Below are 26188 nucleotides of genomic sequence, written 5' to 3'. Positions count from 1 at the left end.
CAGAGGATTTACCCACTAGGCCCCAATACCAGCCACATTAAACATTTTTTATGTTACACATGGAAACATCTTTATGAAATCCATAGATTTGCTTGAATATTTTTGAGAATCATCAGAATATCTGGATAACGAGAACTGAATATTTTTAGAGGTTTTGACTATATTTTGACAAATGGACCTCTAGAAGAAAGACCTAGATATTGACCCAAAGATACAAGAATCAGGGTGCCAGCAGGAAGCAGCGGCACTGTCAGATGGAGCAACTGAGCAGAAGGTGGCGAAGGGACCCCAGAGCCGTCCGGCCAGGGCCTCCCACCAGCTGAGACCACCTGGAAAGCAGAGGGAGCCCAGCTGACCCAGGGGTTAAAGAGCACAGAACAGGTTGCAGTGAGGCTGGATGGGTGCGGCCCTGGCTGTGGACATGGACATCAAGTTTCGCATCGGAGTCTAAAGACCACGCGAAGGATTCACGGAAGAAAAACAAGTCAAAGGTAGTGAGCAAACGAAATCAGAACTCCAGCCGGCTCTTTGCACTCTTCAAGGCATCTCCTCCACCGTAGGGACGTGTGAGTCAGCCGTCTCCCCCCTGAGAGCTTCATGAACCAAGTGTCACCTTTGCCACCCCTTGCAAGCTGCTCCCAGAAGAGTCTTGAAGGTTTTCAGTGACACCTGAGCAAAGGACAGACGGAGGTGGGAGGATAAGCGGAGGGGGGGCCGGGGACAGCAAGGCGATCTTACGTCACCCACGTCCTTATGAAAACTCGTCCTGCTTTGCCTTTTAAGAAGTGCTATTTACAAATCCTCCAGGGGGTTCAAAAGCCTAAGAGATGGGTTTTGGATGAGACGTCAATAGGAAAATCTCTTGGCTCCTGCGAGAGCCGATGCTTTTGTTTCGGCTTTCGGCCTTTTGGAAGGGCTATCTGTTTTCCTAAAGCGTACACGTAGCTCGCTAGCCACCTTTTCGCTGCTCATCCCCTGTCCCTGCACAAATGGCTACATCCTCTCTGTGAGTCACTCCTGAAGACATTGCTCTGGGCTGTGAAACATGTGCTTCCGTTTTCAGCATGAGCCCACGATAGGACCTCGGCTTACAGGCGCTCAGGCTGCACTGCCCCTGGTGGCCAGCAGCTCTGTGCCAGGCGCTATGCAACGGCTTTCTTACAGCTCTCAGGGGATGTTTGAAGTCTTTGAGGGAGCCCAGTAAATAGCATCCCCCTCTCCCCCTGAGTTCTGGCCACACTGAGAAATGAACCCAAGGTGGGAGATGTTGATGACTGGCAAGATGACGTGGCAAGAAAACAGACTGGATAATTGGGCCCAGCGTTAGGCAGACCAGCCCCCTGAGTTCTGGCCACACTGAGAAATGAACCCAAGGTGGGAGATGTTGATGACTGGCTTCGTGTGGCAAGAAAACAGACTGGATAATTGGGCCCAGCGTTAGGCAGACCAGCCCTCCTGGTCATGGGCAGTGTTGGAAAGAGCAGTGAAAAATATTGCCAACGACAGACATGCTCGATTTAGTCTCCCTCAGTTTACCACTGATACAGTGTGTTCCCCTCCATGCGACTACGGGGGCAAAGAAAGGCTGGGGGGGGGCAGTAACAGGGTTCCCTGTGTTTGAGTATGAAAACCCATGTCAGGAGTGAAGATGAAATTGTCTTCTCAACAGTGACATGGGCAACACAGAAGCTAGAAGATAACACCTTGCAGGAGCCCCATCCATAAAAATATACTCAGCAAATGCATGCTGGCTTTGTGAGTCCATGTATGTAATCAAAGTTTATTGAGCAAAGAGATAAGCTGGGAGCTTATGAATAAGGGAGAGAGGTGATCATGGCTATGTGTTTGAAAAGGCCAGTGGGTCTAGGGATGGACAACTGTAGAAATAGACGGGGTTAAAGGCTTACTGCCACCCAGACAAGATGCAGTGATGCCTAGGATGGGGCTGAAATCAGAGGAGACGGACACGAACAGACACGTGCGGATGTAACTCTCTGATAGAGCTGGCAGGTTTGCTGATGGACTGGAGATGGTGGGGGGAAGGATCATGAGGGAAAGAGAAAAATTGGGAGTGACGTCTATTTTTATTTCAGCAATTGAATAGATTGAGATAAAGTAGACAGGGAGGAGCAGGTTTGGGGGACTGGTTGAGTAAGTGGGTAAGTGAGTGAATGATGGCGTGGACTCTGGTTAGCCAATCTCCTTTGGAAGCTGGAGGGGGGCTGATCATACATCCCTGTCTGCCTGGGACAGCCCTGTTTCCACCTGCTGACCCAGCATAATTATTAAGAATGCTTCCTTTCACCCTCAAAAGTGCCCTGCCTTGGATGACAAAGTACTTGGTTGCCCGAGCTTAGAGAGAATTTGGAGCTTGTAGGGAATTGTTGCAAAAGTGCTTTGAAATGTAAAAGGCACTGGGTAAATGGAAAGCATCAATCAGCATTAGCTATGTTAATGAAGGTTTGTCCAAAAGCTGGATCTTCTTTGCTCATTAACTTACACAATTATTCTAGGTTATGTTTCTCTGCCATCTGATTCCTCTTCTGTGCCATGTGGCTCCCAAGCCCAGGATGGAGCTTCAGTTCCTATAGCCTCCTGCACCACCTCCTCCTCCACCTCCTCCTCCTCCTCCACCTCCTCCTCCTCTTCCCTTTTCTTCCCCCAGTCATTAATGATCTCTAAAGCCCCATGATTATTGGCCTATGGGCAGAGAGAGAGAGTGGTTGATCTCGCTGTTCAGAAGCTTTGTAGGGGTCCTCACCATGTGTGTCCGACTCCCCAGGTTTGCAAGGCTGAGTTCCGCCCCCCCCCCCCATTGAGGCTCAGACTTAGGAGACAGCCCTCCCTTGCCCCTGGCTCTCGGTGTAACTCAGGACAATGCAAAGATTCCATTTGGGGGCCACCTTCCATCTTGAGGATGCCTGAGTATCCAGCTGGGCTCGCAGAGCTGTAGCATTTAGCACAAACACCGTGGCTCCGTACATTTGCTGGGTGACACTGAATGATATTTGGAGAAGGACATTTGTAGACACCTGGGCTCTCAGCTGTACCCCTGCCCCACGGAAGGATGTGGAAAAAAATACTTGCTCCTCCTGGGCCTCTATCTCCTCACCTGTCAAATAGGGGAAAGGGGCCTCTCTGGTCCCTGTGGTTGCTTCTGCCTGGACACTGACACCGTTATGTTACAGGAAATGGTGCTCCGACGTCCTGTGACAGGTGGGGTCGGGGAGCTGTGTCACAGCCCTTTATTTCTCCATCAGACTGAGGTGGGCTTTGCGACTTTCTGCTGAGATCAATGAGTTCTTCCCCAACACGTCCTGGAATCATTCCACTCCCCATCCCCACCCCCGCCCCAAGACGGTTTCCCAGACTCCTGATGCATAAACAACAGGAAGCATCATGAGGAGGCTGGAAGTCCAAGAGCAAGGTGTGGGCAGGACGGCTCCCCTCCCAGTGCTGTCAGCCTGAGCCTGGTGACGCGTCTCCCTCAGCCTCTGGGGATTCCTGGCAGCCTTTGGGATTCCTTGGCTCATGGAAGCAGCACCCCGTCTCCACCTTCCTCTACCTGTGGCGTTCTCCCTGTGTGCATGTCAGTGTCTACATTCCCCGCTTTTAATTAGGACACCCATTGTATTGGGTTTGGTGGCCCAGCCTACTTGAATATGGCTTCATTTCAACCCATAAAGCTCTGAGATTGTGCGAGCCACTGCGTGGTCACCACGATGTTGCCTCACGGACAATCACCAGCCCAGTCATCTGTCCAGTGGTGGGCTCCTGATATAGGGACGTCTTATTTCCCCAGTCACCTACCCAGGCCCGCATGACCCTTGGAAGGCAAAGGGTCTTTCTGGTGAATATTTTGCCCCTTGTGCTCCCTCACTAGATCCCCGAGACCAGAAGGTCCCTTGGCACCAATATCCTCAAAAAATTTATAAGCGTTCAGAACAGATGGATACTGGAAACATGAAATCCAGTCCCATTCTTCCTCAGAATAGAAAAAAAAAAAAAAAACTCTACATTTCTTCCAAATTCACCTGCCAGGATCCCTCCCGGACTAGAAAGATTTCTCGCTCTATCAGCAATAAATAAACAAATATAAAATAACAACTCTGAATTTTTGGAGGCATCAATAAATATGTATTCATAATCAGTAGGTATTAATCAGGTACAGTGCATTGCATTAGGTACAAGACTCTCTTTCTTATAAATTATTTATTTGAAAGTCAGAGTTACAGAAGAGGAGAGAAAGAGATCTTCCATCCACTGGTTCACTCCCCAAGTAGCCACAATGGCCAGGACTGTGCCAGGCCAAAGCCAGGAGCCAGGAGCTCCAGCTGGGTCTCCCATCTGGGTGCAGGGGCCCAAGTATTTCCCGAGGGGCATTCACGGGGGAACTGGATCAGAAGTGCAGCAGCTGGGGCCTGAGCTTGCACCCAGATGGATGCTGGTGTCGCAGGTGGTGACTTTACTCACTACGCCACAACACCAGCCCCAGGTGCTAGGTTCCTGCTCTCAAAGAATTCACAGTGAATGGTCCAGGTCTTAAGTAACCACTTGAGACCCAGGCTGGCAGAGGAGGGAGGTACCTTGCCTAAGGTCATGCATGGATCAGTGTCAGAGTTAGACAAAGATTCCTGTTCATACTCAACGTCCATGTGCGTTTCCACCCGTGCTGTATCAGGAACCCAGGTTGTGTCAGGAAGTTGTGAATCTTTACCTTTGCCCTGGTCCCTGCCCACTGCCCACAGTGGCCTGGGTGGTGGCTTGTGGTTGAGTATTGGTTTCATCACCCTTCAGGGGAGGGCTCACATCACAGGGTCTGACATTGGATCTTGTGGAGAAACTCGTCTCCCAGAGCCCACATGTGACCAGAGAGTTGTTAAATTAACAGTCTCAGGGGGAGCTTGAGTTACGGCAGCACAGACATGCTGATTAAAGATGCGTCTCGTTCAAAGAGGAAGAACTCAGACCCGGCTGTGCAGGCCACTGCTGCCGCACACTGGCTCGGGGAGGCTGCAATGGTGACTCAGCCTCCCCGAGCGTCCGCGGCTCCCTTCTCATGACTCACGCACCACCAGCCTCCAGGAGAGGAGTCTGGCCACTTTCCAGTGCCTGCCGAGGCTGAGAGCCTGCATTTAATTCCCAGATGTGCCAGGGTGTCCATTATCCATGGTTGCGTAACAAACCACCCCAAGCTCCGTGCTGTAAAGCAGCAACTAGACATCGTTGCTCTGTGGTCTATGGGTCAGCTGGGCAGTTCTGCTGATCCCAGTGAAGCTTGGCTGGGCTCATGCATGCATCTGAACTGAGCCTGGGGGACCATTTGCCTGGGACCAACAAGGCTCCTGGGACGCTAGGCTTTCAATCTGAAAATTAGGCAAGTGCCCAACAAAAGGGATGAGCTTGTCACCCTGGGTCAGCGGATGGATCAGCTGAGGGCTGACTGCCGCCTGGGGCCAAGGCGGGGTTGAGGGGTGAACTGGGCACTGTGCCTCATGTCCTGGAGCAGACTGGCCTGGGCTCGTTCACCCAGTCCAGGCCAGTTCACCCTGCACAACGAGAACCAGCAGAGAGGAGGAGCAAGGTCTCCCAGGGCCTGAGCTCTGAACACCCACGTCTTCGCTTTGCCTCATTCTGCCCCTGGGAGCAAGTCACAGGGTCAGCTCAGGTTTTATAGGTGGGGAAACAGACTCTGTCTTTTAGGGGAGGGGCTACAGAGTCACTCTGCGAAGGGATGTGGATCCGAGGAAGGGGAGAGTCGCATCGGTTTTACTGTCAGTCCCCTGCAAGCACCAGAGCACTGCTTCCTGTAGCAGTCAGGTGGCTGTGCCCACTGGCTCCAGGACACCAGGACCCGTGTATGTGCTGACGACAGGCGGGTCTGCGTCCTCCTCAACCCTCCTCCGTGTGCCTTTCTTTCTTTGCCCTGCCCTGGAAGCCCTGAAGTCTCTGCTGTGTCCTCTGCACTCGGGCCCAGAGCCCGTATCCAGACTCCTGCCAGCTCAGACATCAGCAACCTCCTGCTCCTACATCCACCAGGCACATGACAATGATCTCACCGTGGCCCCAGCTCTGCAAACCAACCGATGCTTTTTTTGGTCCTGGCACTGAATAGGGTGAGAGGCTGCGCATGAAATGACGGTAATGATGTGGGTGTCGGGCTCAGCTTGCCACCGTGGTGTGACTTTCTGCAGAACTCCTGCATGTGCCCAGCACTGGTGTCCCAGCCACGGTCCTGCAGGCCCTGAAGACACAGGAGAAGGCTGATTAAGGTCGGGGGTGGGGGGAGGACCAGGGTCCTTCCCACTCGTCCCTCACCTTCAACCCCACACCAGTCTCACTCAGTGTCCTGTCCTTCCTCTCGTGTCACACCGCTTCTCATCTACCCGAGGCCCCCACCCTTGCTCAGGCCCATCCTCCTCCCCTGGAGGCCTCTGGCAGGCTGGGTGCATTTGCTCAAATGCATGAGAACATGGTGATCAACAGCAAGACCCAGGAGCCAGACAGCCCAGCTGCTGCCCACCTGTGCTGGGCAGCCCTTGGTAATGCCCTGAAGATTCCTGTGTCTCCACTCCATCAGGTTGGGAGAGGCAGTGAGGGCCCTTCACTGCTACCAGTGCCCTGCCTGCACTGGTGATGAGTGATGGCCGAGGGGCGTGGTGGAGCCCAGGCTGGACCCGCCCTGTTCAGAGGGAAGGTGGGGTGAGCCCCGTGTTCCTGTGGTGTTCAAGAGCAAGTTGGACAGACCTGGGTAACCTGCTGTTTCCTGCCCATGTGGCCTGAATAATGGAAGTTTGGTTCTTTGGGCCTCAGTTTCTGCATCTGGTAAAATGGGTTTATGGCTTAGGATTGTTGTGAGGATGGAATGTTCTGGCAAACACAACGTGCCCAGTGGGCACCTGGCAGGCAGGCATCCCTTTCACCTCCCCTCCCCTACTGTCCCTCTTTTTTTTTTTTTTTTTTTTTTTTTTTGACAGGCAGAGTTAGACAGTGAGAGAGAGAGACAGAGAGAAAGGTCTTCCTTTTGCCGTTGGTTCACCCTCCAATGGCCACCATGGCTGGTGCGCTGCGGCCAGCACACCGCGCTGATCCAAAGCCAGGAGCCAGGTACTTATCCTGGTTTCCCATGCAGGTGCAGGGCCTTTGGGCCATCCTCCACTGCCTTCCCTGGCCACAGCAGAGAGCTGGCCTGGAAGAGGGGCAACCGGGACAGAATCCGGCGCCCCGACGGGGACTAGAACCCAGTGTGCCGGCGCCGCTAGGTGGAGGATTAGCCTAGTGAGCCACGGCACCAGCCTACTGTCCCTCTTACTCTTTTTTTCCTCAACTGGCCTGGGCAAGTGGGCAGGGCCATTCTGCCCTCCCAGGGACAGGGACTCCTCACCATTGAACGTGCTGCTTTTGCCCAGGAAAGAGGGGTCACCGTGTGCAAAGCTGAAGAGGCAGCTGGGCTTGCGTGAACACAGGATCCTCACCTGGGGCGTGCGCTTGAGACCAGGTTGCACAGCTCTGCGCTGTGTAGCAGACTGAAGCTGCTGGCGTGGGACATCCCCAGAGGGCACAGCCCTCTGCCTGGGAGCCAGGAGGGACCTGCCTGGAAGCCCCACAGCCTGGAGCAGGTGGATGACAGAGCAGCCCAGGTGCAAGGACAAGGACCGGAAGGATGACCGTAGGCTCGCCATGTCATCTCTGAGACTCTCAGCCGCACGCCGAGGCTAATGCAGACTACATGAGACAGGCATTCGGATTCCTGGGCAGCCAGAAGGTAGCACCATCCTTCAAAATAATTGAGACATGAAGAGTCAGTCATGTAATAGTGACAGCAAATATATACATTGCATCATCACCGCTAGTTGAGCGTTAACACTTAGCACTTGGTGTTTGTCAAACTTTGTCCAGACACTTTACAATAGTAACTAGTTTAATTCTCACAACAATTCCAAAGCTTAAGTGTAATTATCATCCCCATTTTACAGATGAAGACAGCAAGGCACTGAGTGTTCACCATGTCCCACAGCTGGTCAGTGGCAGACTGGGATTTAATGTTGGTGGTGCAGCGTTGGGGGCTGTGGCCTTACCACTACACTGCACCAGTTACCGTGGAAAGCCCACGGCACAGCCACGGAACTACAGCCACATGGGCTCGCTCACACCTCAGCCTAGAATGAGCCAGACCGAGCTGTCCTGTCAAGGAGAGCAGGTTTGCTTCCTGCCAGCCAGAAATCTCTTTGATGTGGGGTGGTCCTGGGGGACGACAGGTCCAGTTCGTTTTTCCAAGCCTACTGTTGAGTGGCTCTCACTCCTTGGAGACTGGGTCCATTTCCTGGTGCTGCCACAACAAATTACTGCAGACCTGTGGCAGAGGCATGCTCTCGCACTTCCGGATGGCCACGATCCTTCTGGAAGTTTTGAGAGAATCAGTCCCACATGGCTTTCCTGGCTGCTGGTGCTTATCAGCACTCCCTGGTGTCTCTCCCTGACACACATAGTGCTGCCGTCACAAGGCCTTCTCCTCTCCATCCCCCTGTCTCTATGCATGCTTTCCTGTTCTATACCCTGTTGCTGGATTTAGGTTCCACCCCTATCCAGTACAATTGCGTCTCCATCCTTCCTTTAATTACATCTGCGAAGTCCATGCTTCACATAAGGTCACATTCTGTGGATCCCAAGGACATGAATTTTTTTTAAAAAATTTGTTCATTTATTTTGAAGGGATTGTATTCAAGCATGAAGGAGAGAAGTCAGCAAGGGGGTGAGAGAAGGCAAATGCCTTCCTCCCACGGGAGTTTCTCCGTGGAAATAGCATGTGGCAGGGGAGGTTGCTCCTGGTGTGGTAGACACTGACGAGGCTTGGACAGAGGCCAGAACACAACTCTGAAAACATGAGCAAGGACTTCCCAGCCGGGAAGATAAAGTTCTGCTTCCCAAGGTTCCACAGGGACCAGGGTGCTCCTATCTTGTTCTGCCAACCCCTGGAAGTGTGCCCTTCCCCCAACACAAAGATGGCCGACTAAAGAGGGCCGGCAGGTAGGGGAAGAGGAAGTGCAGGCTGCCAGCTCCCTTCTCAGGGCATTGCCACTTCCACCCATTGGCCAGAACTTAGATGGCCACACCTCGCTGCAGAGGAATCTGGGAAATCAAGTCCTTGATGGAATCTCTGGATTCCATTTCTCAGTGCAACATGGGGAGACTGGTTACTGAGGGTCAACTAGCATAGAGTATGGGAAATAACCTGGCACGTGGCCAGAGGTCGGGAATTAGGATCTTGACCTTCTGCTGGGAAAACGCTGACATTGTCTCGCTGGTCACAGGCTGATCACGACTCCCTGATCCAGAGGCAGATGACCCCTCTTCTCCCTCCTTAACCTGTGTCACAAAGTCTGCAGCTCTCGGGGGCTGCCCCCAGCTCCAGTGCAGCCCTAGACCGCAGGTTCCAAAGCCCTGGGCAAGGGAGGTGCTTCACGTGCCCTGAGCTCTGACTGCTAGGAGCACCTGGTGTCCTGGGATCGGAACCTGCAGGCGCTGCACGCCCTGTCCGTGCTGCATGGTTGCCTTCCTGAACGCTGGATGAGTATGTGGAAAGAATTTTCTGGCATTCGGGGTGAAAGTCAAAACAGTAATTAGAAGAACATCTGCTCCTGAGTGGAAACGCATGTCCCCTGCACACCAGGAGGCATGCCGGCACAGTTCAGCAAGCTGGATGCTAGCATGGAAGAGAATGTTCTATGAGTGAGGGCTAATGGACCCCACTGTGCGGGAGGCTCTGCTTCCTGGCAGGAGGCTGCGCTAGGGGACAGGGCGAAGGAGCTCAGAAGCACAGACAGCCAGTGAGGGAATGAAGGGAGTGGGAAGAGCAAGGGGTGAGTGAATGAGTGAATTAATGAAGACATCAGTGAACAAAATATGCATCAGTGAGGGGCCAGCACTGTGGCGCAGCAGGTTAATGCCCTGGCCTGAAGTGCCGGCATCCCATATGGGCACTGTTCAAGTCCCAGCTGCCCCACTTCCGATCCAGCTCTCTGCTGTGGCCTGGGAAAGCAGTAGAAGATGGCCCAAGTCCTTGGGACCCTGTGCCCATGTGGGAGACCCGGAAGAATCTCCTGGCTTCAGATCTGCACAGTTCTGAACATTGGCGGCCAACTGGGGAGTGAACCATCAGATGGAAGACTCTCTCTGCCTCTCCTTCTATCTCTGTGTAACTCTTTCAAATAAATAAATAAATCTTTAAAAAATATGCATTGGTGAAAGGATGTGTACATGAAGAAGCTCATGAGTGAGTGAATGAATGAGCTGGTATTTTTTTTTTAGTCAGTGAATTAGTGAAAAATTGGGGAAAACCATATGAATGATAGGGTGGACATCTGGCACAGTGGTTAAGATGCTGTTTGGGAGACCCACACCTCATACTGGAGGGCCTCAGTTCTGGTTCCAGCTCCACTTCTTATTCCATCTTCCTGCTAAGGCATACCCTAGAATGTAGCTCCACCCAGGTGGGAATCCTGGATTGAGTTGTTGGCTGCTGGCTTCAACCTGGCCCAAGCCCAGGCTATCTGGGGAGTAAACCAGGGTATGGGAGATCTATGGGAGCAGGTGCAGCCGTGTAGAGGGAAGGGGCACAGTCCAGTGCACTTGCTTTGCTGCTCTGCATGAAGGGTGCCTGCAGGAAGCGGCTCTGTTGTGAGCACCAACCATCTCTGCCAGGCTAGGCTGCTGGGGCTCGTGAGCCTGGACAGGGAGGTGAGCAGGGGCTCTTCTCCCGGCCTGGAGCCCCTCCCCACTGAGAGCTCTAGATTTAGAGAGAGAGAACTGGTGAGTCCAAAACATCTTCATATCTTCTGACTGTGTGGTATCGAACAAATCAACCTCTCTGAGCCTTGAACACTTTCTCAATAAAAGGATGATCCCATGCATAATTTTCCTGTTGTCTGAGGTTCAAATGAGCCGATGTCGATGAAATCAACTTCAGAAGTGTAAGTTACCATGAGAAATGATGTTCTCATCCTAGACGTCTTCCCCGTTCCTGCAGGAGAGTAGCATAGTGACGGCTTACTGAGTGGGCGCAGTGTCACGGTCAAGGGAAGGGTGGCGGTACCAAGCCGGACTCACAGCTGAGGATCGCCAGGCTTTGCAGCTAGCACAGCAGAGCCAAGGTTTGAACCCTGGCCGTCTTATGCCAGTCCAGGTTCTTGCCTGTGGCTGCAGCCCCTGCACTCTGGCTAGCATCAACACAGCCTTCTTGGGGAGATCATTCTCTCTTCCTTTATGAACCCTACCGAGATCAGCTAGCGTAGCCATAAAAGCTTAGCATCTGTAGGTATGAAAGTGTTTTATTTGTGGAAATGTTGCAAAGGCAGATTTTCTTTTTTGGATATGTACAATCCCCAGCAAATCTGCAGGTAGTCCTAAGCAGAGATTTGGCGCTGCATCCAATGACACATGTGCAGGGAGCACGCTCCCTGGGCCCCGTGTGAGCTGGGAACAACCTCTGAGAGCAGAGGGGAGCTGCAGAGCAGAACGTGCTGGCTGTGCAGGCAGCAAAAGTGAGGGGTCGGACGAAGCACCTCCTGCCTTTTCCCTCGAAACTGGGTAAGGGAAAATATGCTGGTCAGGACGTTTTGCTTGTTTGTTGTGTTTTTTAAAAGGTTTATTTATTTATTTGAAAGGCAGAGTTACAGAGAGGCAGAGGTAGAAAGAGGTCTTCCATCTGCTGGTTCAGATGACCACAACGGCTGGAGCTGGGCCAATCCGAAGCCAGGATCCAGGAGCTTCATCCGGGTCTCCCACAGGGGTGCAGGGGCCCAAGGACTTGGGCCATCTTCTACTGCTTTCCCAGGCCACAGCAGAGAGCTGGGTTGGAAGTGGAGCAGCCAGGTCTTGAACCGGCACCTATATGGGATGCCTGCACTGCAGGCAGAGGCTTTACCCACTATGCCTCAGTGCTGGCCCTGGTCAGGACGTTTTGATTGCAGTCTTTCAGACTAGATTTCCTAAGCACTTGTTAGGGTTGCCTGAATGCAATGATGAAAATACATCATCTTGGGGCCAGTGCCGTGGTTCACTTGGCTAATCCTCCTCCTGCAGCGCCAGCATCCCATATGGGCGCCAGGTTCTAGTCCTGGCTGCTCCTCTTCCAGTCCAGCTCTCTGCTGTGGCCCTGGAGTGTGGTGGAGAATGGCCCAGGTGCTTGGGCCCTGCACCCACATGGGAGACCAGGAGAAAGCACCTGGCTCCTGGCTTCGGATTGGCATAGCTCCGGCTGTAGCGGCCATTTGGGGGGTGAACCAACGGAAGGAAGACCTTTCTCTCAGTCTCTCTCTCTGTCTAACTCTATCTGTCAAATAATAATAATAATAAAAAGAAAATGCATCATCTTAGACTGGAATTCACAGCAGTGATGCCAAAAGATAGAACCCACCAGCACCAAGACAGTGGCATTATAGTGGCAAGTGGGATGGGCAGAAGATGCTCCCAGGAGGTGGCTGTGGGGCCACGGAAGGGAGACAGAAGTGTGAGGAGGGAGCTCCAGGCAGGCTCACGGCAGGAAGAGGCTCGTGGAGAGACAGAAGAGCAATGCACTCTGAAGACGTCCTCAGCTCTCTAAACAGCACAGCCGAGGACCAGGAAGCGGGGTTCCACTGGGTTCCAGAAGCAAGTCCTGAGCCTCACTCAAGTGGCCATGGCAAGCTGCTTCCTGGGAACTTTATAAGCCTCTGCTGAATGCATCAGGAAGTGACTAAAGGTGGGAAGAAAGTAAAGAAGCAAGGGAGGGAGGGAGGGAGGCGGGGCAGGGGAAGATGGAAAGTCAGAGCTCAGAGACTTACCCCAGCTGAAGCTTCAGGGAAGCTTGTGGGACGCAGCCAGGGTTTTAGAGACCCGTGCAAGGGGAGCGGGTCCGGGGAGCGGTACCAGGAGCATGGTTGCTGTGCAGCTGTGCCCAGCGATGCATGAATGAAGGGCCACTGTCCGTGAGCAGCTTCCTGCGTCTGTCTCAGGACAAGACAGGTGAGGCTGTGTGCTGCGGCTTCTCCACCTCTCTGTAACCTCAGACTTGGGGCTGTGAGCTGGAGCAGCTCTTGGTGATGGGCGACTCTGTCCCTTCTTTGACAGGCGCAGAACTGAGCTCAGAGAGGGAAACAGCTTGTCGCGCTATGTAGGCAAGGAGACGTGATATAGAATTCTGGTGTGGGAGAGTGCCGAGCTCTGCTGCTTGCCCTGACCCTGGCTGGGAGGCCCTTACACACTCTCTTCTCCTCCATGACTTCACTTACCCTCGCTGGAAGAAGCGACCTCAGATCCCTTCGGCTCCTCCCTCCCCAGCCGTCTTGTTCACTCAACACACACCCACCAAGTGTCGCGATGGGCCATGCTTGGTCCTGGGGGGAGACCAGAGACAGGGCCCCTCCTCCCACCTGAACCCTCAACCAGATCCCACAGTCACCGCCTGAATCAGGTGATTTTCACACGCTGTCGTGTCTACCGTTCCACCAGACTTGAACCCCTCGGGGACATATTGGCTCTTCCTGCTTCCTTGACTTCCTCCTGGAGCAAGGCCTGGAGTGGAGGCCTAGATTCATTACTGCACTGATGGGTTTCTTCTCTGCCCCAGGGTGCTGGTGGGCACCCTCTGGAGATACCGGTAGGAAGCAGCCTGACACACAGGTGTCACACAGCAGTGGGAGTCGGGCCAGCAGGGGAAGCACAGGGCCTGGGCAGCTCAGAGGCTGTGGATGGCTTCCAGGAGGAGGTGACCTTCTCCTGAGTCTTCAAAGACAACAGTGAGTGAGGGGAAGGTGGAGTGAGCAAGACAGAGGAAACAGCCTGTCCAGTGTGCTGGTGGCCGGAGATGGTCTTGCCTAGTTGAGGATTTGCAAATGATTCCTGGAAGTGCTAGTCTCCTTTTTACCTCTCCCCAACCCCAGACTCCCAGTGCAAGAAGAGTAGGCAGCAGAGAGCCCAGTACCTCACTGTCCATGCTAACTGACACCTGGCTGATGACCCTCCCAAATGCACGACTTTTTAGTGTCAGGTGCTGGGGTCCCTGTGCAGGCAGGAGCCAGAACAGGCCAGTGTGCAGGACAAACTCCGAAGTCACTTCTCTAGGCTGCTGTGGATGGAGCCCACAGAGCTACACTTGTATGTGGGCTAAACTCATACATACAGGCACAGGGGCATCCTGAGCCTCTGTGTCTGCTGGGAGAGGCCGTTCTTTGCCGTCTGCACCTCTCAGGTCACTGACGCTCACCTCTTGCAGGGATGATCCTCAAAATGACCTTAAAAGTTGAAACGTTTCTGCAGTTGGGTTTGCTCTGTGGTCCACAGCATGGGGGTCGGCTGGGGGCCAGGGGGCGGGGAGAGGTGGTTGATGGACAGCAGGGAGGGGGCAGGGGACCCAATCAGGAGACAGGTTTAGAAGTCCAGGCAGGACCTAGACCCTTGTATGCTTGTTTCTATCCCAGGCTTCAGGGTGAAAACTAAGGCCCAGATATCCTCAGACTAGGGGTAAGGAAGAGGAGGAGTGAGGAAGAGGAGGAGGGAGGGAGGGAGAGAGGGAGGGAGGGAGATGGGAGCTCTGCAGCTCTGCTTGGAAACAAGCATCGAGTCTTATTTAAACATCAAGCATTATTAAAGGAGAAAGGCAGGCGTTTCCGGAGCCCGCGGGAGTCTGTCTTGATAGGTCGCCGTAGCTCTGGGGTTAATATGAGGAAATAGCATTCTTAAGAGGCCGTATTAACCTGTCTGCTGGTCCCTGGACTGTGACAGCTGCATTTCACATCTTAGCGGCTAACCATGTATTTCATGCCGAAAACAAAATGGAAGTGAGGATTCAGGCTGGCAGCTCTGTCCCAGGCAAAGGTTGTGAGAAGCGGCGAGGAGGCCGCCAGCAGCAGGCTCCACGAGGAGACCCCGCTGCACGCCCCTCTGATTCCCTGGGCCTCCCGGTCTGCCTCTCCAGGCCTTCCTCTGGAGACACGAGCTCCTGGCCTCGGGATAACGGTGAAGCCCCGGTAGCAAATCCTACACAGAAGGGCTCTGGGTGCAGGGAGAGGCAGTGAGGGCTTTTTGTTTCATTGCTTTTAAAAATGATTCACATTTAATACCTTATGCGTTACCATTAAGGTGTGCACATTTCCATTTTTCTTTGAAACGAATGTGTTGAAGAGCACACTGACCCCATCCAGCCCAGCTCCTACCCTCCCCAGGGCCCTCTGGAGCCCGGCGCTGGGCCTGTGACCCATGGCTGTGGCCATTGTGGCCACCTGGGGAGCGTCCTCCCCCACCTGAGCACCAGGGGGCAGCACTGGCTCCCTGGGTGCATTGCCCCGCCCCTCCTCGCCTCCCTCCCAGTGATCCGGAGATCGGAGCCCCACTTTTGAAGTCAGAAGGTGACTTCGGTGTGGTGAGGACCCCGGTGACACTCTCCCCCGGCCCCAGTTCTGCCCTTGGGATCTGAAGCAGGGCCTGCCCAGGAGGCTGCCTGCCCGGGGGAAGGGCACAGCTCTGGAGCCCCACCGGGTACAGCCGCAGGTCCCCGCCTCCTGTGGAGCTGATCCCCGGGAAGTCAGTCCTTTTGGGCAGCACCTTGATGATCCAGCCTCAGAAGATGCTGTAGTCCAGCTTGGGCCAAGCTCTTGGTGGCAAACTCCACATAGGCATAGCCCTTGGGGTGTCCAGAGAATGAGAACGTGTAGCCCAGGATGGTGATCTGGTGGGTCTCCCCACAGTGGTTGAAACAGGCCTCCAGCTGCTCGCCATGGCCCCTCAGTCCATGTTGCCTACAGAAACAGACCTGTGGGCAGCCTCTACCTTCTCCTTGGGCATCCCGGGGAAGAGGCAGCCTGGCCAACATAGCCCTGGCATCCGCTTCCTGCCCAGCCTTGCCCCATGCTCTGGGCAGCTCTGGGGCCCCTCTGCCTGCTCCATGGCCCATGGCTTCAGCCAGGTGGCCGCCAGCTCCTAGTCAGGTCCTAGGCACTTGGCCAGGTGTTCCAGCTCCAACAGAGGCAGCAGGAAGACTGTATCTGCCTTGGCATTGTCTTCTGCTTCCCCTCCGTTCTCCTTCCAATCCCCACCACCTGGCCCAGTGGGGTCTTCTCAGTCTGGGCCCAGGCACAGAGGTGGAGAACCAAGCTGGAACCGCTGCAGGACAGGGGAGGGACGGGAGCTGTGCTGCAGCATCCTCAGCTAAGTACATGCTAGCAAGAGCCCTGGAGGACGGAGAGCCCAGGGAGCTGCCCCGTCTAAAGGCCCAGGATGCCTTCCCAGGGGGTGACGCTACGTCTGAGCTGAGAGCCAAAGTGAGAGCTAGTGACTTGAAGGATGACTGGCTTTTAGGGGGTTCAAGGAAGAAGGGGGACAGATGGGAGGATAAGGTTGGACCAGGCAGGAATCGGATGTTTATTTAAGAGTCCCAGCTGTGGAGGGGCTGGGGAGGGGCTTACCTAATGCTTCAGTATTTCCCACCATTTCCAAAGTTGGTCACAACCAGCGTTTGGGCGTCAGGAAGCAATGTGGTAAGACAGGCGAGCCTGGGGATCTTGTCTCCACCTAATGGAGAGGGAACCCGAAGCTGTTGCAGAGTGAACGGCTTCCCTGTGATGGCTGAGAACAGAAAGGGCGAGAAGTTGGCTCGCTTCACCCCTCTGTGCTGGAGGCTGCCTTTTCAGGGTCTCTCTGGGCTGTGGAGTTTGTTCCATGTGACCTGGAAGCCACCAGCAAATCCCGCACTCCCTTACCTGACATCCGAACACCTAAGAGCTGTACCTGCAACCATGGACCCACCACAGAAGCATAACCCAGCCTTGACCAGAGTCTTTTTGGATGTCCATTCCCAGGATTCAGCAGCCTCTCATTCTGTCTGTCCTGAAATGTTAACAAAGGATCTTAGTACCTTGACTCTCAACCCCACTACCAAATTCCCTTCGGCTGCACCAGAAGATCCACCTCAACTGCCTGACAGAGGTATTCCAGATGCCCGGTGCAGGGGAGGAGCCAGGATGCTGTTATATGACTGGAGAGAAATGCTGGTAAAACTGAGACAGCGCTGCACAGACAAATAACCCCAGCCCCATAAAGACCACAGAAACACTGCTCTCGAGAGTGAGTCAGGATGTGAGCCATCCAGCTGGATGGGATTCTTTGGTGTACGCTAGCACACGAATGGGCTATGACCAACAAGCCTTCTTGTTCTGCTGTTCTTGCCAGTAATTTTGGGTAGGAGATAAAGCTATTCTATGTTGACTTAGACTTGTATGCCAATAATTTTGATAACCTGTGATATGAGTTGTGATGTCTTTCTCTTCCTACCTTGATACCAGTACTTTACATGGAATCTATAGTTTGAATGTATTTGAATGACTTCTAATATACTCTAGTTCTTTTTCATTTGACCCAGAGACCAAGCCCCAGTAAGTTTCAAGTATTCCCATTGCGTTTTAGAGGGGTGACGTCAATGAGCTGAAATCTAGCCCCCAGAACTGACATGCCTGGTAACTTGTTGGAAAGGAAAGAAAAGAAAACATTGGATATTTTGGTTAGAGCATAATAATTGGGGCAGATAATTAGATATTCTGGTTTGCAAATGTTTGAATTGCAAAACAAAGAAAAATTTGATGTTCTGTTTCAATTTGCAGTAGCAGATAAATGTGTACGTAGAGGAACTTATTAAAATCAACCTATTTGGGTTTAAAAAAAGAATAGAAAGAGTGAGGGTACAAGTTGAGGTCTTGCTATTGCCAAGCAACACCCCAAACTAGTTGGAGGTGCTGCTATAGAACCCCCAAACTGGGTCTGCTTGCCAGGCACAGAATGCCAATCACTGACATCGGGGTGGTGGAAGATAGTAGGTGTTATTATTGCAAAGCGCAGAGAGCAGGGAGCTGGGCAGCTATGGCTTAATTCCCAGGCTCCCCAGGCGTTAGGAGTAAAGGTTCTTACAGACTGAAATTGGGGCTGAGAGGTACGTGATCAGCTTGTGTCCTAGTTCCTGGCTGCTTCGTGGTGTCCGTGACTTTCCTTTGAAGGGGGCTCCCATTGGTCTGGGGGTATGTGCAGGAGACAGTGACTTTGTGCCCAGACATGGAACTCCCCTGCAGAGACTCCTCCAAACAATACTAGTCATGGAGGTTCTTCTCTATTGAAGAAGCCAATGACTCCTTGAGTCCAGTGGTTAGAACCCTGTAGGACCAGATGGATAATTCCTTGAACTCAGTGAGTTCCTTTAAATAAAGGACAGGCAAGGACACCTTGGACTGAGAGACAGACAAGAGGCTGGATCCTGCTTTTACACTATGGGGGTTCAGTTTCACTCCTTTTCAGGGGCTAATTGGAGAGGCAGGGAGGAAAGAAGCAGCTTCCAAGACCCCCACACTGTATAAGCAATGGCACAGTGTGGCAGGGTAACCTCATGTGGTCTAGAGGGGAGCTCCCATGTGCCAGGGCCCAGCATTGTGCCTGGTGTATGAGAGATGCCTGGAAAATACCCATTCTCCTCTTTTGAGCTGGAAGAAGCACTGCTTTGCTTTGCACACTGCCTGGCCACCTTCACTCCACCTTCCACATGCATGGGTAACGAGGCGATGGTTGCCTGCTGTGGGCTGGGACACATGAGAGGATGTCAGCTGCTCCTGCTCCTTACTCAGCTCAAGGTCCCTCTTCCCTGTCTCCAGAATGTTCTGGGAGACCTGTCTGCCCAGACACCACACAGGGGAACTCAAAAAGACAGCATCGGATACAAGGGGACTTCAAAAAGTCCATGGGAAAATGGAGGCAAAAGATAAAGGGGTTTTGGTGCAAAAAAACTTTTTTTGAAATCCGTGTACAGTTTTTTGCATAATATGTGTTCCCTGCGAGCTTTCTGAAGACCCCTCATACAGAGCTTTGATCACAAAAGGTCCTCCTCACTAAGAATTCCTGGGTAAATTTATTGACTCAAGAAGAATCCCCAAGATTCATTTACAAGATGCTTTTCCTGCATTTTGCTCGCAGAATCCCCATAACAATCTTGTGAGGTGGTTACTCTCAGTCAACATCTTTTAGGAGGGAGTTGGAGCGGTTGTTATTCACGGCACACTGAGCGAACCAGAGCCCGGACATGGGGCCCCTCTGACCCCAGTCTTGTCCTCCTTTAGCTGCATGACAGCGCCTCTCTGGGCGCCATCCTTTGATATTTCCTGCTTGGAGGCAGCTCAGCAAACTTCTCCCTGCCGTGGTGCATGCGAAGAAAGCCATTCTGGAAATGTGCTCAGAATCTGCAGGGCAGAGCGGTCCCTGGAGTTAGCCTTGGGTGCGTTTCACTCAGTATCTGCCCTTCTTCCACACTGATGAAAAGCCCAGGCTCACGTTTCCTCCAGGGTGAATGCCTTTGGGCTTTCCTGTGCATGGAGAGGGTGGCTTGGTACATCCTTGTGGCCCCTGGAAGGGGGACATGGGCTGGTGTTATAGCCTGGAGCTCAGGCTTGTGGTCCCTTCTCTGTGGCAGGTCCCCTGGACCTCAGTACTAGTAGCATGAACCTCGTGGCTGGCTCCCAGCCCCTTGTTTTCCCATTCCTCTGGAAGGTCGTGTTCTTCTGAGTTTTTAAACCAAAAATAAATTATCATATTCCTTTTTCTAATTATACTGCGTTGAAGTTCTAGACGCTGTGAATTGCAGCCGTGATACATCTAGATGAAGTTTCTGGTGGGTTATTTTTAGCTCTTCACCAAGCACTCAGTTTCCTAAAGCCTTCGTTTGCAAGTCTAAGAGGGGACAAGGAAAGTGCATGTGCACAGCTCTTCTTGTCCGGGGACCTGAGTCTTCTCCCCTCTCTGGTTCTCCTCTTTGAAAGGAGATGGGCCGGCGCCCCGGCTCACTAGGTTAATCCTCCGCCTTGCGGCGCCGGCACACCGGGTTCTAGTCCCGGTCAGGGCGCCGGATTCTGTCCCGGTTGCCCCTCTTCCAGGCCAGCTCTCTGCTGTGGCCAGGGAATGCAGTGGAGGATGGCCCAAGTCCTTGGGCCCTGCACCCCATGGGAGACGAGGATAAGTACCTGGCTCCTGCCATCGGATCAGCGCGGTGCGCCGGCGGCAACGCGCCGGCCCCGGCGGCCATTGGAGGGTGAACCAATGGCAAAGGAAGACCTTTCTCTGTCTCTCTCTCTCACTGTCCACTCTGCTGTCAAAAAAAAAAAAAAAAAGAAAGGAGATGGGTGGGGCCAATGCTGTGGCATAGTGAGTAAAAGCCACTGCCTGCAGTGCTGGCATCCCATATGAGCGCGGGTTCAAGTCCCAGTTGCTCCACTTCCAATCCAGCTCCCTGCTAATGTGCCTGGGGAAGCAGCAGAGGATGGCCCAAGTCCTTGAGCCCCTGCACCTGCATGAGAGACTGGGAAACAGCTCCTGGCTCCTGCCTTCAGACTGGTGCAACTCTGGCCATTGTGGCCATCTGGGGAGTGAACAAGCAGATGGAAGATCTCTCTGTCTCTCTCTGCCACTCTGTAACTCTGCCTTTCAAATAAAATAAATAAATCTTTAAAACAAAAAGAAGAAAGAGAGGAGATGGTATGGCAGCTTGGCCTCAGCAACTTGTCTGTCTCCAAAGCTCCAACTTGCGCATGCTGACAATGAAAACCAGAATGAGTCCAAACATGGGCTTTCCTTGCCCTGTTCCTCCTAGAGGATGTCCAAGTTAGTGCACCAACATGGCTGTGAGCCATGCACAGAGAAACCTTAGGCCCGGGGGGGACACGTTGTCCTACTTCCGTAAGCTTCAAGTGTTTGAAGAGTGGAGAGAAGTTGGAAGGATTTTATGTTCATGTGGCACCTGCTATTTGCATAACACAATGCCGGGTGGTTGCATTGAGACAAGTTTGGGGTGGCCTTCTCCATTCAAGGCCAATATCATGTAGTTCTACTCACTCTGTCACTCTTTGACATCTGTGTGCCAGGCACTGGGTGTGGTTCTGAAAAGATTGAAGGTGAATTTAATGCAATCCCTAGCCCCCAGGGAGAGCAGCAGGAGAGGTAGAGCATGAATGAGTGTGTTGAAGAGCTGTCTGAGTTGCGGGCCTAGCTGTGGATGATGAAATACCAGGAAATAACACAGATGTATTGTTTCTATCTGTTGGGGAGCAGCACTTGGGGAGTCTGGAAGGGCCAAGAGGTATTTGAGCAGGGACTGATGCGTAAACACTTTCTAGGATGTGAAAATGTGGTCTTTGGATAAGGTACATGGGCCAGACCTGGTTTAGTAACCTTGGAAACCACTGTGGCCAGATCACATAGCTGTCATCTGCAAATGCCAAGCAGAATACCTTCCTGCCCCGCCCCCATGACTTCCAGCAAACGTTCTTGAATTTTGACCGTAGTATGATTCCTAGTCCCCAAGAGTGAGCATGAAATGTCCTTTGGAATCAGTCTTTGCTTGGATGCCTCTGGCATTTAGACTTGTGATGAACACCCTTCTCTTGCCCTCGGGTACTTCTTGCCTGGGTAGACGGATGTTCTGGTGTCATGATAAGGCTGCCACTGCAAGGAGATGGGAGCAACTAAGCTGCTTGGCCTTGCTAGTAGCTTTGTCACAAGAGGGACCCTGGAGCCGGGTCCTGGACAGTGATTTGGATTTTCTCAGCACCCAGTGCAGAGAAAGCCCTTCCATTCTGCATGAAGCAAGGCAGAAGCAGGAAATACACGACACAGGGGCAGAGCAGTGACTCACAGAGGCCAGGGCACAGGCGGTAGGACCAGGGCCTGCACGGCTGAGCTCTCAGCCTTTAAAGCAGACAGCTTACAGTGGTTTGCATTCCAGTTAGGCCACAGAGTTGAGCATTCCTGGGGGAATGACATCACCCTTCGAAGCTCCTACTTTCTCATCTGTAAAATAGGACTAGTAACAGTCTATTAATATTGGGCACACCTACTTCGAGTGGTTATTGTAAAGATTACAAGAAGTAAAATACCGGTCGGCACAGTGATTGGCATGCTTAATATGGACTTAATCGCTGATAGTTAGTGGTTGTTATTCTGTGGGATCAGCTCTAATTGTGAGTGTGCCCGTTAAAGGCACAAAATTTCAGGGCGAGGCACGCTGGGAAGAAAGTTATCCCAGGAAGAGAAGGTCGGGAGAGACTGGCATTGCAGACGCTGAGCAGGAGAGTGGTCGCTGCTGACAACCGACCCCAAGAAGCCCCCTGCAGACCGAGCAGTGGTGTCTGGAAGGGGCTGTGTCAGCATCGTCATGGGCAGAACCAGAACATTCTCGGGGGAAGGGGGGTCACTTGTACGGAGTGTGGCAGTGGAGGAAGTGGTAGTCTGAGCAGCGACTCTCTCAGGAAATCTCTCTGAGATGGCAGAAAGGACTTAGGGTGCAGTAGGGGACAAGGTCAAGGGAAAGGCTGGTGTTGGAACGAAGAGCATGTGCAGCTCAGCAAGTGCAGCAAGCCTTTCTGAACTCACGCCCCCGTCTGATAGAGACACCACGCTCCCTCCCAAGCTGCTACGCCGGCCCCCACCTCTAACCCCAGGCCCATCCGAGATAGTGCACCTGCCAAGAATTTGCCTGGATTTCTTTCCTGTAGCTGTATTTTAAAACATTAGGAATTTTATAATCTGTTGGAATAAAGTAGGTAAGGAATGCCATAGGCATTGTGGGGCATCATGAGGATAGATTTGACAGAAAGAAGACTGAACTAGGCAGGGGCGAGGAGGAGGAGGAGGAGGAGGAGGAGGAGGAGAGGGACGCCAAGGAAGGGTCCAGGGCAGCAGGCATGGAGGACAGAGTGCGTAAGTGCACTGACTGCTCCGCTAATGCACATCCCCTCTTTGTGGGTCCCCACGTCGCCCTACCAGAGGGACAGATTTTTAAGACCAGATGACAGGTGTGGCCATTGTTTGAAAAATCCTGAATGCTTCCTGGGTGTAGGGCCCTGCTGTTTGGTTATAGGCACACCTCCCTCTGTCTCGTCCAGCCCCTTTGTTTCTGTCTGCAGAGCACCTGTGCCAATGAATGTCATTTTTAAGTAAACAGTGAGCGGGACTAACGTGGATGGTTTATGTGCCCTATTACAGATGAGGAAATGGAGGTACAATGAGATTTAAAATCCAGCCCAAGATGACCCATGGCTGCCAGGTTCTAAGCCCATGTGGAACGCTCACACCTCCCGGGCACAGTTTAGGCCGTGGAATACACCCCAGTCCATTGCCAAGAGTCAGGATCCCAAACACCTCCTTCTGTACCACAGTGTGATTAAGTTAGAAATCAGTAGCAGGAGGATGAGCCCTTTAAAGAAGAAGAAGAAAAATAAAAACCTCTATTGAGAGACATTTACAAAAAGACTCCTAACTCACTCATGGGTCAAAAAGAAACAATAATAGAAATTATAAAATGCTTAGAAATGAATGGTGAAAGAAATATTTAATGTCAGAAGTTGTGGACTCCAACCAGGGCCGCACTTAGAGGGAAATGTATGGCCTTGGATGCTTCTATTAGAGAAGAAGGGCTGGGAATGAGTGAATGGGCTAAGCACGCCATTGAAGAACAATGGTGAACATGAATAAATAAGCCTCCTGGCTCCGGCGTGACGGAGCCAGGCTGCGAAGCCTTCACTCTCTGCACTGTGCCGCTTGCTTTCTCTGTGCTATTTCCCATAACAGTCCCAAGACTCCACTTGTCCCCAAGGGTGCAAGCAGAGAGCCCACGGGTTAACTACCCCCCCCCCATCATCACAGACTGATGGCAGAGCTCATTCATTTATTCACCCATCCTTTCACTTGTTCCCTCGCCAGATGTTCGCTGGGCATTTGCTCTGGGCCAGGCACTGTGCTAGTTGCTGCCGTAGTTGCCCCTTCCCTCTGAATATTCAAAACCCAGCCTCCAGACTATGGCCAAAGCCAATGCCAACGCTGCTGCCGGCACTGCCCACGCACAGCAGCACCACCGCACCCCCAACACCCCCACCCCCGCCGCAGCTCCTGAGGCTTCCCTGCCACTTGTCAGAACAGCATCCTTGTCAAAAATGACTGATTTCTCTCTTGTCTCTTTCAACAGGTAGACTGAAATTACCATGTGTCCAAATTAAAATTGCATACTTCAAGGATTATTTCAAGGACTATTGTTAGACCCTTTTAAGAAGATTTAAAGAAAAGTGAGTTGATTTTTTTTTAACACTTCAGAGTGTATTCATGATTTCCCTTAATGCTGTGGGTGCTTTTTTTTTTTTCTCTACCTCTTAAATGTGCATTAACAGGCAGATTTTATCTCCATTTATTTTATAATAAAGGGTTTTTTCTAACCTTAAGAATGATGAGCACAGAGCACAGGGTTACCACTTGCCTTCTCGGTATGGTTTTCCTGCCTTTTCAAGTGTGCCTACTAGAGAGGAAAGGGTGGACACTGAACAGTGGACACTTGGTGGCCATGGCAGACTGTCTGTGGATCCCGGGCCTGGGCTTGGAAACCTGCAGTGATGTCTGTCCGTGTCATTTTGGATTTTGATCAAGTTCACCCAGGATGTGGATTTGCAACCCCACCCTCCTCCCAGCTTGCCCCGCCTTTCTCTCCTCTGTTAGACCAGCCTAGCAGTGGTTACATGTTTGGAAGATAGATCTCCTTGAGATCTTTCCTTAGTTGTCTGGCTCCCATCACTCCTTGTAAGTTGGTTTCAAGAGCAGTTCCTGCCCTAGGCCCCGTCTTTGCAATCTAGTAAATACCTCCTGAAAAACAGGAACCAGTGTCATAGTGCTATGTGTTAGGCCATTGCTTTGGACACCCACATTCCGTGTCAAGTGCTTGATTCAAGTCTTAGCTACTTTGGGCTTCCTATCCAGTGCTTCTGATCCAGCACCCAGCTAATGCGCCTGAACCGCACTGGAGGAAGGCCCAAGTGCTTGGGTCCCTGCCACCCATGTGGGAAAACCAGGTGGAGTTCTTGGCTCCTGTATTCAGCCTGGCCCAACCATAAGGAGTGAACCAGTAGATATGTGTGTGTGTGTATGTGTATGTGTCTGCCTTTCAAATATAAAAATAAATCAATCTTTAAAAAAAGGCACTAGCTTGGACAGCCAGAACACTTCCTGTGTCCACTGTCCCAAAGGAGAACAACCCCTGGAGCAGGCCTGGGCTCTAGTCCCAGTTTTTCTCTCACTGTGTGCTCAGGAAAGTGACTCCGGCACTCCAAGCTTGGAGAAGCACAGACTGTAGGAGACGGTCCCTAAGGTGCCCCCACCTCCATATGCTGGTGTTGCTGATGGGGAACACAGGAGCTGCTGCTTCTCTATCATGATGGTGGGGCTCCATGGGACCCAGGCCAGCCCCCCACCCTGTCACTTCCTCTCTCTGTGGGCCCTGATGGTCACTTCTCATCTCTGGGCATCTGTCCGTCTGTTTTTGAAATAAGGAGGTGGATACATGTTCGGAGATGTGTGCAGGAATGCACTGGGGCAAGGTACAAAGAGCACACAGACTCTGGTCTGTAGGAAGTGTTCAGTAAGCGCTAGGCCTTCATATTGTTGTAACTAGCAATGGGGCAACTTAACCTTTAGCTGGGGAAGACAGGAGGTGACAGAGCCTCTCAGAAGAAGAGAAAAATGGGACAAGCTTTTGTCCTGGTGGTGAAGATGCCCACGTCCAACCCTGGAATGCCTGGGTTGGAGTTCTAACTCTGGCCCTGCCGCCAGCTCCCTGCTAACACCCTGGGAGGCAGTAGTGATGGAGCAGTGAGTGGTTCCTGCCACCCTTGTGGGAGTCCTGGATTGCTTTCCCAGCTCCCTGTTTCATCCTGAACCAGCCCTCACCATTGCCCCTCCCCCAAACAAATAAATAAAATGAAAGAGAACAAAAGGGTGCATGCATGCTTATTAGGGGTAGAGAAGGGACACATCTCATGAACTCTTATGCTAATGCAAACCCAACCTCAGAAAGCACGTGAGGTTCAAATTCTCCTGCCCTGGATAAGACAAGGGAGAACTGTTTGTTGTGGTGTACAAAGTAAAGCAGGAAACGTTGAGAGTGGGGCTGAGGAGCTACACCAATCCTGCCAGCAGCCCAGCTGCTGCCACAGCCCCTGTCCTGGACAGGGAGGTTGGGGGCCTCGTAACCCTTGTGAAACATCAGACATGTATGCATGCCCAGAAGGCTGGTTGTGAGCTTCAGATAAGAGACAGGGGTGAAAGGTTTGTAAACCGTGAGGTGTCTGCACATCCACGTGGTCATGGAGTG

The 26188-nt window shown here is 52.4% G+C and overlaps 1 protein-coding gene and 1 pseudogene across 32 annotated transcripts in view; one reads left to right on the top strand and one right to left on the bottom strand.

Annotated features, from left to right (window-relative positions):
* The window catches only part of TENM4 (teneurin transmembrane protein 4), a 2118216-nt gene that overhangs the window by 1641552 nt on the left and 450476 nt on the right, over positions 1 to 26188 (top strand). For 7 of the 32 annotated variants that reach the window (XM_051821866.2, XM_070076074.1, XM_051821879.2 and 4 more), the window contains one exon: positions 24020 to 24116. The exons of the other annotated variants lie outside the window; for them this stretch is intronic. The gene's annotated coding sequence lies outside the window, so the exon portion shown is untranslated. The remainder of the gene's footprint in view (positions 1 to 24019; positions 24117 to 26188) is intronic. 32 annotated transcript variants of the gene reach the window in all.
* On the bottom strand, positions 1528 to 16740 carry LOC127484819 (embryonic polyadenylate-binding protein 2-like; annotated as a pseudogene).

The sequence above is a fragment of the Oryctolagus cuniculus genome, chromosome 1 (assembly GCF_964237555.1).
Source record: "Oryctolagus cuniculus chromosome 1, mOryCun1.1, whole genome shotgun sequence".
Classification (NCBI taxonomy): domain Eukaryota; kingdom Metazoa; phylum Chordata; class Mammalia; order Lagomorpha; family Leporidae; genus Oryctolagus; species Oryctolagus cuniculus.
The sequence above is the reverse complement of the archived record's forward strand: the minus strand, read 5'-3'. Positions and strand labels throughout refer to the sequence as shown.